The sequence below is a fragment of the Orcinus orca genome, chromosome 3, assembly GCF_937001465.1.
Source record: "Orcinus orca chromosome 3, mOrcOrc1.1, whole genome shotgun sequence".
Lineage (NCBI taxonomy): Eukaryota > Metazoa > Chordata > Mammalia > Artiodactyla > Delphinidae > Orcinus > Orcinus orca.
Window position 1 is genome coordinate 144,758,900 of NC_064561.1, and position 12,928 is coordinate 144,771,827.

The window sequence follows — 12,928 nt, forward strand, 5'->3', positions numbered from 1 at the left end:
GTGGTGCACTAACCCCCTGCAGGCTGTGTTCACGCCGCCAAGCCCAGTCCTCTCCCTGCACTCCGTCCGAAGCCCGAGCCTCAGCTCCCAGCCCCGCCCGCCCCAGCGGGTGAGCAGACAAGCCCCTCGGGCTGGTGAGTGCTGGTCGGCACCGATCCTGTGGGCAGAAATCTCCCCGCTTTGCCCTCCGCACCTCTGTTGCTGCACTCTCCTCCGCGGCTCTGAAGCTCCCCACCTCCGCCACCCGCAGTCTCCGCCTGCGAAGGGGCTTATAGTGTGTGGAAACCTTTCGTCCTTCATGGCTCCCTCCCACTGGTGCAGGTTCTGTCCCTGTTCTTTTGTCTCTGTTTATTCTTTTTCTTTTGCCCTACCCAGGTACGTGGGGAGTTTCTTGCTTTCTGGGAGGTCTGAGGTCTTCTGCCAGCGTTCAGTAGGTGTTCTGTAGGAGTTGTTCCACGTGTAGATGTATTTCTGATGTATCTGTGGGGAGGAAGGTGATCTCCGCGTCTTTCCCTTCTGCCATCTTCCCCCTCTCCACCACATCTTCTTTATCCATTCATCTGTTGATGGACACAGGTTGCTTTCATATCTTACAATTATAAATAATGCTGCCATGAACATTAGGGTGCATGTGCTTTTTCAAATTAGTGTTTGTTTGTTTGTTTTAAGATATATACCCGGGAGTGGAATTGCTGGGTCATACAGTATTTCTATTTTTAGTTTTCTGAGAAACCTCTATTCTGTTTTCCACAGTGATTCCACCAATTTACATTCCCACCAATAGTATAGGAGGGTTCCCTTTTCTCCACATCCTTGCTACATTGGTTTTTTGTGTTCTTTTTGATGATAACCATTCTATCTGGTGTGAGGTGATACCTCACTGTACTTTTGATTTCTATTTCTCTAATAATTAGTGATGTTGAGCAGCTTTTCAAGTGCCTCTTGGCCATCTGTATGTCTTTGGAGAAATGTCTATTAACGTCTTCTGCCCATTTTTGGATTGGGTTGTTTGTTTTTTTGTTATTGAGCTGCATGAGCTGCTTGTAAATTTTGGAGATTAATCCTTTGTCAATTGCTTCATTTGCAAATATTTTCTCCCATTCTGAGGGTTGTCTTTTGGTCTTGTTTATGGTTTCCTGTGCTGTGCAAAAGCTTTGAAGTTTCATTAGGTCCCATTTGTTTATTTTTGTTTTTATTTCCATTACTCTAGGAGGTGGGTCAGAAAGGATCTTGCTGTGATTTATGTCCTAGAGTGTTCTGCCTATGTTTTCCTCTAAGAGTTTGATAGTTTCTGGACTTACATTTAGGTCTTTAATCCATTTTGAGCTTATTTTTGTGTATAGTGTTAGGGAGTGATCTAATCTCGTACTTTTACATGTACCTGTCCAGTTTTCCCAGCACCACTTATTGAAGAGGCTGTCTTTTCTCCACTGTACATTCCTGCCACCTTTATCAAAGATAAGGTGTCCATATGTGCGTGGGTTTATCTCTGGGCTTTCTATCCTGTTCCATTGATCTATCTTTCTGTTTTTGTGCCAGTACCGTACTGTCTTGATTACTGTAGCTTTGTAGTATAGTCTGAAGTCAGGGAGCCTGATTCCTCCAGCTCCTTTTTTCGTTTTCAAGATTGCTTTGGCTATTCGGGGTCTTTTGTGTTTCCATACAAATTGCGAAATTTTTTGTTCTAGTTCTGTGAAAAATGCCAGTGGTAGTTTGATAGGGATTGCATTGAATCTATAGATTGCTTTGGGTAGTAGAGTCATTTTCACAATGTTGATTCTTCCAATCCAAGAACATGGTATGTCTCTCCATCTATTTGTATCGTCTTTAATTTCTTTCATCAGTGTCTTATAATTTTCTGCATACAGGTCTTTTGTCTCCTTAGGTAGGTTTATTCCTAGATATTTTATTCTTTTTGTTTCAGTGGTAAATGGGAGTGTTTTCTTGATTTCACTTTCAGATTTTTCATCATTAGTGTATAGGAATGCCAGAGATTTCTGTGCATTAATTTTATATCCTGCTACTTTACCAGATTCATTGATTAGCTCTAGTAGTTTTCTGGTAGCATCTTTAGGATTCTCTATGTATAGTATCATGTCATCTGCAAACAGTGACAGCTTTACTTCTTCTTTTCCGATTTGGATTCCTTTTATTTCCTCTTCTTCTCTGATTGCTGTGGCTAAAACTTCCAAAACTATGTTGAATAAGAGTGGTGAGAGTGGGCAACCTTGTCTTGTTCCTGATCTTAGTGGAAATGCTTTCAGTTTTTCACCATTGAGGATGATGTTTTCTGTGGGCTTGTCATATATGGCCTTTATTATGTTGAGGAAAGTTCCCTCTATGCCTACTTTCTGCAGGGTTTTTATCATAAATTGGTGTTGAATTTTGTCAAAAGTTTTCTCTGCATCTATTGAGATAATCATATGGTTTTTCTCCTTCAATTTGTTAATATGGTTTATCACATTGATAGATTTGCATATATTGAAGATCCTTGCATTCCTGGAATAAACCCCACTTGATCATGGTGTAGGATCCTTTTAATGTGCTGTTGGATTCTGTTTGCTAGAATTTTGTTGAGGATTTTTGCATCTATGTTCATCAGTGATATTGGCCTGTAGTTTTCTTTCTTTGTGACATCCTTGTCTGGTTTTGGTATCAAGGTGATGGTGGCCTCGTAGAAGGAATTTGGGAGTGTTCCTCCCTCTGCTATATTTTGGAAGAGTTTGAGAAGGATAGGTGTTAGCTCTTCTCTAAATGTTTGATAGAATTTGCCTGTGAAGCCATCTGGTCCTGGGCTTTTGTTTGTTGGAAGATTTTTAATCACAGTTTCCATTTCAGTGCTTGTGATTCGTCTGTTCATATTTTCTATTTCTTCCTGATTCAGTCTTGGCAGGTTGTGCATTTTTAAGAATTTGCCCATTTCTTCCAGATTGTCCATTTTATTGGCATAGAGTTGCTTGTAGTAATCTCTCATGATATTTTTTATTTCTGCAGTCAGTTGTTACTTCTCCTTTTTCATTTCTAATTCTATTGATTTGAGTCTTCTCCCTTTTTTTCTTGATGAGTCTGGCTAGTGGTTTTTCTATTTTGTTTATCTTCTCAAAGAACCAGCTTTTAGTTTTATTGATCTTTGCTATCGTTTCCTTCATTTCTTTTTCATTTATTTCTGATCTGATTTTTATGATTTCTTTTCTTCTGCTAGCTTTGTGGTTTTTTTGTTCTTCTTTCTCTAACTGCTTGAGGTGCAAGGTTAGGTTGTTTATTCGAGATATTTCCTGCTTCTTAAGGTGGGCTTGTATTGCTATAAACTTCCCTCTTAGAACTGCTTTTGCTGCATCCCATAGGTTTTGGGTCATTGTGTCTCCATTGTCATTTGTTTCTAGGTATTTTTTTATTTCCTCTTTGATTTCTTCAGTGATCACTTCATTATTAAGTAGTGTATTGTTTAGCCTCCATGTGTTTGTATTTTTTACAGATCTTTTCCTGTAATTGATATCTAGTCTCATGGCGTTGTGGTCAGAAAAGATACTTGATACAATTTCAATTTTCTTAAATTTACCAAGGCTTGATTTGTGACCCAAGATATGATCTATCCTGGAGAATGTTCCATGAGCACTTGAGAAAAATGTGTATTCTGTTGTTTTTGGATTGAATGTCCTATAACTATCAATTAAGTCCATCTTGTTTAATGTATCATTTAAAGCTTGTGTTTCCTTATTTATTTTCATTTTGGATGATCTGTCCATGGGTGAAAGTGGGGTGTTAAAGTCCCCTACTATGAATGTGTTACTGTCGATTTCCCCTTTTATGGCTGTTAGTATTTGCCTTATGTATTGAGGTGCTCCTATGTTGGGTGCATAAATATTTACAATTGTTATATCTTCTTCTTGGATCGATCCCTTGATCATTATGTAGTGTCCTTCTTTGTCTCTTTTAATAGTCCTTATTTTAAACTCTATTTTGTCTGATATGAGAATTTCTACTCCAGCTTTCTTTTGGTTTCCATTTGCATGGAATATCTTTTTCCATCCCCTTATTTTCAGTCTGTATGTGTCTCTAGGTCTGAAGTGGGTCCCTTGTAGACAGCATATATACGTGTCTTGTTTTTGTATCCATTCAGCCAGTCTGTGTCTTTTGGTGGGAGCATTTAATCCATTTACATTTAAGGTAATTACCAATATGTATGTTCGTATTCCCATTTTCTAAATTGTTTTGGGTTCATTATTGTAGGTCTTTTCCTTCCATTGTGTTTCTTGCCTAGAGAAGTTCCTTTAGCATTTGTTGTAAAGCTGGTTTGGTGATGCTGAACTCTCTCAGCTTTTGCTTGTCTGTAAAGGTTTGAATTTCTCCATCAAATCTGAATGAGATCCTTGCTGGGTAGAGTAATCTTGGTTGTAGGTTTTTCTCCTTCATCTCTTTAAATATGTCCTGCCACTCCCTTCTGGCTTGTAGGGTTTCTGCTGAGAGATCAGCTGTTAACCTTATGGGGATTCCCTTGTGTGTTATTTATTGTTTTTCCCTTGCTGCTTTTAATATGCTTTCTTTGTATTTAATTTTTGACAGTTTGATTAATATGTGTCTTGGCGTATTTCTCCTTGTATTTATCCTGTATGGGACTCTCTGTGCTTCCTGGACTTGATTAACTATTTCCTTTCCCATATTAGGGAAGTTTTCAACTATAATCTCTTCAAATATTTTCTCGGTCCCTTTCTTTTTCTCTTCTTCTTCTGGAACCCCTATAATTCGAATGTTGGTGCGTTTAATGTTGTCCCAGAGGTCTCTGAGACTGTCGTCAGTTCTTTTCATTCTTTTTTCTTTATTCTGCTCTGCAGTAGTTATTTCCACTACTTTATCTTCCAGGTCACTTATCCATTCTTCTGCCTCAGTTATTCTGCTATTGATCCCATCTAGAGTACTTTTAATTTCATTTATTGTGTTGTTCATCGTTGCTTGTTTCATCTTTATTTCTTCTAGGTCCTTGTTAACTGTTTCTTGCATTTTGTCCATTCTATTTCCAAGATTTCGAATCATCCTTACTATCATTATTCTGAATTCTTTTTCAGGTAGACTGCCTATTTCCTCTTCATTTGTTAGGTCTGGTGCATTTTTATCTTGCTCCTTTATCTGCTGTGTGTTTTTCTGTCTTCTCATTTTGCTTATCTTACTGTGTTTGGGGTTTCCTTTTTGCAGGCTGCACATTTGTAGTTTCCGCTGTTTTTGATGTCTGTCTCCAGTGGCTAAGGTTGGTTCAGTGGGTTGTGTAGGCTTCCTGGTGGAGGGGACTAGTGCCTGTGTTCTGGTGGATGAGGATGGATCTTGTCTCTCTAGTGGGCAGGTTCACGTCTGGTGGTGTGTTTTGCGGTGTCTGTGGACTTATTATGATTTTAGGCAGCCTCTCTGCTAATGGGTGGGGTTGTGTTCCTGTCTTGCTAGTTGTTTGGCGTAGGTTGTCCAGCACTGTTGCTTGCTGGTCGTTGAGTGAAGCTGGGTGCTGGTGTTAAGATGGAGGTCTCTGGGAGATTTTTGCCGTTTAATATTATGTGGAGCTGGGAGGTCTCTTGTTGACCAGTGTCCTGAAGTTGGCTCCTCTACCTCAGAGGCAGAGCCCTGACTCCTGGCTGGAGCACCAAGAGCCTTTCATCCACATGGCTCAGAGTAAAAGGGAGAAAAAGTAGAGAGAATTAGTAGAAGTATGAGGAAAGAAAGAAGGAAAGGAGGGAAGGAAGGAAGGAAGAAAGAAGGAAAGAAGGCAAGAAGGAAAGAAAGGAGGGAGGGAGGGAGGAAGGAAGGAGGGAGGGAAGGAAGGAAAAAAGACAGAAAGAAAGAAGATACAGTAAAAATAAAATAAAGTATAATAAAGTTATTGAATTAAAAAAATACTTATTTAGGAAAAAAAAGAAGGGACGTATAGAACGTTAGGACAAATGTTGGAAGCAAAGCTATACAGAGAAAATCTTACACAGAAGCATACACATACACCCTCACAAAAAGAGGTAAAGGGGGAAAAATCATAAATCTTGCTCTCACAGACCACCTCCTCAATTTGGGGTGATTCATTGTCTAAAGGAGGGAAGGAAGGAAGGAAAGAAAGAAAGAAAGAATGAAGGTAAAGTATAATAAAGTTATTACAATTAAAATTAATTATTAAGAAAAAAAATTAAAAAAAAAACCATGAACAGATAGACCCCTAGGACAAATGGTGGAAGCAAGACTATACAGACAAGATCTCACACAGAAGCATACACATACACATTCACAAAAAGAGGAAAAGGGAAAAAAATCATAGATCTCGCTCCTAAATTCCACCTCCTCAATTTGGGATCATTCCTTGTCTATTCAGGTATTCCACAGATGCAGGGCATATCAAGTTGATTGTGGAGCTTTAATCCGCTGCTTCTGAGGCTGCTGGGAGTGATTTTCCTTTCTCTTTGTTCTCACAGCTCACAGGGGCTCAGCTTTGGATTTGGCCCTGCCTCTGCGTGTAGGTCGCTGGAGGGCGTCTGTTTTTTGCTCAGACAGGACGGGGTTAAAGGAGCCGCTGATTCGGGGGCTCTGGCGCACTCAGGCCGGCGGGGAGGGAGGGGCACTGCGGGGCGGGCCTGCGGCGGCAGAGGCCGGCGTGTCTGCACCAGCCTGAGGCCCGCCGTGCGTTCTCCCGGGGAAGTTGTCCCTGGATCCCGGGACCCTGGCAGTGGCGGGCTGCACAGGCTCCGCGGAAGAGGGGTTTGGAGAGTGACCTGTGCTCGCACACAGGCCCCTTGGTGGCGGCAGCAGCAGCTTTTAGCGGCTCGCACCCGTCTCTGGGGTCCGCGCTTTCAGCCGCGGCTTGCGCCCGTCTCTGCGGTCCGCGCTTTTAGCCGCGGCTCGCGCCCGTCTCTGGGGTCCGCGCTTTTAGCCGCGGCTCGCGCCCGTCTCTGGAGTTCCTTTAAGCAGCGCTCTTAAACCCCTTTCCTCGCGGACCAGGAAACAAAGAGGGAAGAAAAAGTCTCTTGCCTCTTCGGCAGGTGCAGACTTTTCCCCGGACTCCCTCCCGGCTAGCCGTGGTGCACTAACCCCTTCAGGCTATGTTCAAGCCGCCAACCCCAGTCCTCTCCCTGCGCTCCGTCGGAAACCGAAACCCGAGCCTCAGCTCGCAGCCCTGCCCGCCCTGGCGGGTGAGCAGACAAGCCTCTCGGGCTGGTGAGTGCCGGTCGGCACCGATCCTCTGTGCGGGAATCTCTCCGCTTTGCCCTCCGCACCCGTTGCTGTGCACTCCTCCGCGGCTTCGAAGCTCCCCACCTCCGCCTCCCGCAGTCTCCGCCCGCGAAGGGGCTTATAGTGTGTGGAAACTTTTCCTCCTTCACAGCTCCCTCCCACTGGTGCAGGTGCCGTCCTTATTCTTTTGTCTCTGTTTTTTCTTTTTTTCTTTTGCCCTATCCAGGTACGTGGGGAGTTTCTTGCCTTTTGGGAGGTCTGAGGTCTTCTGCCAGCGTTCAGTAGGTGTTCTGTAGGAGTTGTTCCACGTGTAGATGTATTTCTGTTGTATCTGTGGGGAGGAAGGTGATCTCCGCGTCTTACTCTTCCGCCATCTTCAAGGTCCCCCGGTTTTTTTAATATTGAGCTATATGAGCTGTTTATATATTTTGGAGATTAATCCTTTGTCCATTGATTCGTTTGCAAATATTTTCTCCCATTCTGAGGGTTGTCTTTTCGTCTTCTTTGTAGTTTCCTTTGCTGTGCAAAAGCTTTTAAGTTTCATTAGGTCCCATTTGTTTATTTTTGTTTTTATTTCCATTACTCTAGAAGGTGGGTCAAAAAAGATCTCACTGTGATTTATGTCCAAGAGGGTTCTGCCTATGTTTTCCTCTAAGAGTTTTATAGTGTCCGGTCTTACATTTAGGTCTCTAATCCATTTTGAGTTTATTTTTGTGTGTTGTGTTAGGGAGTGTTCTAATTTCACTCTTTTACATGTAGCTGTCCAGTTTTCCCAGTACCACTTACTGAAGAAACTATCTTTTCTCCATTGTATATCCTTGCCTCCTTTGTCATAGATTAGTTGACCATAGTTGTGTGGGTTTATCTCTGGGCTTTCTATCTTGTTCCATAGATCTATATTTCTCTTTTTGTGCCAGTACCATACTGTCTTGATTACTGTAGCTCTGTAGTATAGTCTGAAGTCAGGGAGTCTGATTCCTCCAGCTCCGTTTTTTTCCTTCAAGACTGCTTTGGCTATTCAGGGTCTTTTGTGTCTCCATACAAATTTTAAGAGTTTTGGTTCTAATTCCATAAAAAATGCCATTGGTAATTTGATGGGGATTGCATTGAATCTGTACATTGTTTTGGGTAGTATAGTCATTTTCACAATGTTGATTCTTCCAATCTAAGAACATGGTATATCTCTCCAGCTGTTGATATCATCTTTAATTTCTTTGATCAGTGTTTTATAGTTTTCTGCATACAGGTCTTTTTTCTCCCTAGGTAGGTTTATTCCTAGGTATTTTATTCTTTTTGTTGCAATGGTAAATGGGAGTGTTTCCTTAATTTCTCTTTCAGATTTTTCATCATTAGTGTATAGGAATGCAAGAGATTTCTGTGCATTAATTTTGTATCCTACAAATTTACCTAATTCATTGATTAGCTCTAGTAGTTTTCTGGTGGCATCTATACTATACTATGTATAGTATGATGTCATCTGGAAACGGTGACAGTTTTACTTCGTCTTTTCCAATTTGGATTCCTTTTATTTCTTTTACTTCTCTGATTGCCGTAGCTAGGACTTCCAAAACTATGTTGAATAATAGTGGTGAGAGTGGCCATCCTTGTCTTGTTCCTGATCATAAAGGAAATGCTTTCAGTTTTTCACCATTGAGAATGATGTTTGCTGTGGGTTTGTCATATATGGCCTTTATTATGTTGAAGTAGGTTCCCTCTATGCCCACTTTCTGGAGAGTTTTTATCATAAATGGGTGTTGAATTATGTCAGAAGCTTTTTCTGCATGTATTGAGATGATCATATGGTTTTTCTCCTTCAGTTTGTTAATATGGTGTATCGCATTGATTGATTTGTGTATATTGAAGAATCCTTGCATGCCTGGGATAAATCCCACTTGATCATGCTGTATGATCCTCTTAATGTGTTGTTGGATTCTGTTTGGTAGTATTTTGTTGAGGAGTTTTGCATCTATATTCATCAGTGATATTGGTCTGTAATTTTCTTTTTGTGTAGTATCTTTGTCTGGTTTTGGTATCAGGGTGATGGTGGCCTCATAGAATGAGTTTGGGAGTGTTCCTTCCTCCACAATTTTTTTTTTTTTTTTTTTTGCCATACACGGACCTCTCACTGCTGTGGCCTCTCCCGTTGTGGAGCACAGGCTCCAGATGTGCAGGCTCAGCGGCCATGCCTCATGAGCTCCGTGGCATGTGGGATCTTCCCAGAATGGGGCACGAACTCATGTCCCCTGCATCGGCAGGCGGACTCTCAACCACTGCGCCACCAGGGAAGCCCCCTCCACAATTTTTTGGAAGAGTTTGTGAAGGATGGGTGTTAGCTCTTCTCTAAATGTTTGATAGAATTCACCTGTGAAGCCATCTGGTCCTGGACTTTTGTTTGTTGGAAGATTTTTAATTACAGTTTCAATTTCATTATTTGTGATTGGTCTGTTCATATTTTCTATTTCTTCCTGGTTCAGTCTTGGAAGGTTATATCTTTCTAAGAATTTGTCCATTTCTTCCAGGTTGTCCATTTTATTGGCATAGAGTTGCTTGTAGTAGTCTCTTAGGATGCTTTGTTTTCTGCGGTGTCTGTTGTAACTTCTCCTTTTTCATTTCTAATTTTATTGATTTGAGTCCTCTCCCTCACTTTCTTGATGAGTCTGGCTAATGGTTTATCAATTGTGTTTATCTTCTCAAAGAACCAAGTTTTAGTTTTATTGATCTTTGCTATTCTTTTGTTTGTTTCTATTTCATTTATTTCTGCTGTGATCTTTATGATTTCCTTCCTCTGCTAACTTTGCGTTTTGTTTCTTCTTCTTTCTCTAGTTCCTTTACGTGTAAGGTTAGATTGTTTATCTGAGATTTTTCTTGTTTCTTGAGGTAGGCTTGTATAGTTGTAAACTTCCCTCTTAGAACTGCTTTTGCTGCATCCAATATGTTTTGGATCATCATGTTTTCATTGTCATTTGTCTCTAGGTATTTTTTTATTTCCTCTTTGATTTCTTCAGTGATCTCTTGGTTGTTTAATAATGCATTGTTTAGCCTCCATGTGTTTGTATTTTTTACATTTTTTTCCCTGTAATTCATTTCTAATCTCATAGCGTTGTGGTCAGAATAGGTGCTTGATATAATTTCAGTTTTCTTAAATTTACTGAGGCTTGATTTGTGACCCAAGATGTGATCTATCCTGGAGAATGTTCCATGCTCACTTGAGAAGAAAGTGTAATCTGCTGTTTTTGGATGGAATGTCCTATTAATATCAATTAAATCTATCTGCTCTATTGTGTCTTTTAAAGCTTCTGTTTCCTTATTAATTTTTTGTTTGGATGATCTGTCCATTGGTGTAAGTGAGGTGTTAAAGTCCCACACTATTGTTGTGTTACTGTCGATTTCCTCTTTTATGGCTGTTAACAGTTGCCTTATGTGTTGAGGTGCTGCTATGTTGGGTGCATATATATTTATAATTGTTATATCTTCTTCTTGGATTGATCCCCTGATCATTATGTAGTGTCCTTTGTTGTCTCTTGTAACATTCTTTATTTTAAAGTCTATTTTATTGGATATGAGTATTGCTACTCCAGCTTTCTTTTGATTTCCATTTACATGGCATATCTTTTTCCGTCCCCTCATTTTCAGTCTGTATGTGTCCCTAGATCTGAAGTGGGTCTCTTGTAGACAGCATATATATGGGTCTTGTTTTTGTATCCATTCAGCAAGCCTGTGTCTTTGGTTAGAGCATTTAATCCATTTTAGTTTAAGGTAATTATCGATATGAATGTTCCTATAACCATTTTCTTGATTGTTTTGCATTTGTTTTTGTAGATCCTTTTCTTCTCTTGTGTTTCCCACTTAGAGAAGTTCCTTTCACATTTGTTGTCAACCTGGTTTGGTGGTGCTGAATTCTCTTAGCTTTTGCTTATCTGTAAAGCTTTTGATTTCTCCTTTGAATCTGAATGAGATCCTTGCTGGGTAGAGTAATCTTGGTTGTAGTTTCTTCCTTTTCATCACTTTAAGTATATCATGCCACTCCCTTCTGGCTTGTAGCGTTTCTGCTGAGAAATCAGCTGTTAACCTTATGGGAGTTCCCTTGTATGGTATTTGTCGTTTTTCCCTTGCTGCTTTCAATAATTTTTCTCTGTGTTTAATTTTTGCCAATTTGATTACTATGTGTCTCGGCATGTTTCTCCTTAAGTTTATCCTGCCTGGGACTCTGTGTACTTCCTGAACTTGGGTGCCTATTTCCTTTCCCACGTTAGGGAAGTTTTCGACTCTAATCTCTTCAAATATTTTCTCGGGTCCTTTCTCTCTCTGTTCTTCTGGGACCCCTATAATGCGAATGTTGTTGGATTTAATGTTGTCCCAGAGGTCTCTTAGGCTGTCTTCATTTCTTTTCATTCTTTTTTCTTTAGTCTGTTCCTCAGCAGTGCATTCCACCATTCTGTCTTCCAGGTCACTTATCTGTTCTTCTGCCTCAGTTATTCTGCTATTGATTCCTTCTAGTTTAGTTTTCATTTCAGTTATTGCATTGTTCATCTGTTTGTTCTTTAATTCTTCTAGGTCTTTGTTAAACATTTCTTGCATCTTCTCGATCTTTGCCTCCATTCTTTTTCTGAGGTCCTGGATCATCTTCACTATCATTATTCTGAATTCTTTTTCTGGAAGGTTGCCTATCTCCAGTTCATTTAGTTGTTTTTCTGGGGTTTTATCTTGTTCCTTTATCTGGTACATAGCCCTCTGCCTTTTCATCTTGTCTGTCTTTCTGTGAATGTGGTTTTTGTTCCACAGCCTGCAGGGTTGTAGTTCTTCTTGCTTCTGCTCTCTGCCCTCTGTTGGATGAGGCTATCTAAGAGGCTTGTGCAAGCTTCCTGATGGGAGGGACTGATGGTGGGTAGAGCTGGGTGTTGCTCTGGTGGGCGGAGATCAGTAAAACTTTTATCTGCTTGACGGCTGATGGGTAGGGCTGGGTTCCCTCCCTGTTGATTGTTTGGCCTGAGTCAACCCAACACTGGAGCCTACCTGGGCTCTTTGTTGGGGCTAATTGCAGACTCTGGGAGGCCTCATGCCAAGGAGTAGTTCCCAGAACCTCTGCTGCCAGTTTCCTTATCCTCACGGTGAGCCACAGCCACCCCCTGCCTCTGCAGGAGACCCTCCAACACTAGCAGGTAGGTCTGGTTCAGTCTCCCCTTGGGTCACTGCTCCTTCCCCTAGGTCCTGATGCGCACACTACTTTGTGTGTACCCTCCAAGAGTGGAGTCTCTGTTTCCCCCAGTCTTGTCAAAGTCTTGCAATGAAATCCTGCTAGCCTTCAAAGTCTGATTCTCTAGGAATTCCTCGTCCCGTTGCCAGACCCCCAGGTTTGGAAGCCTGACGTGGGGCTCAGAACCTTCACTCCAGTGGGTGGACTTTTGTGGTATAAGTGTTCTCCAGTCTGCGAGTCACCCACCCAGCAGTTATGGGATTTGATTTTACTGTGACTGCGCCCCTCCTAGCATCTCACTGTGGCTTCTCCTTTGTCTTTGGATGTGGGGTATCTTTTTTTGTGAGTTCCAGTGTCTTCCTGTTGATGATTGTCCCGCAGCTAGTTGTGATTCTGGTGTTCTTGCAAGAGGGAGTGAGAGCACGTCCTTCTACCCTGCCATCTTGGTTCAGGGCCCTGCCCACTTTTTAATCAGGTTGTTTGTTTGTTTGATGTTGAGTTGTATGAGCTGTTTATATATTTTGGATATTAACTTCTTAT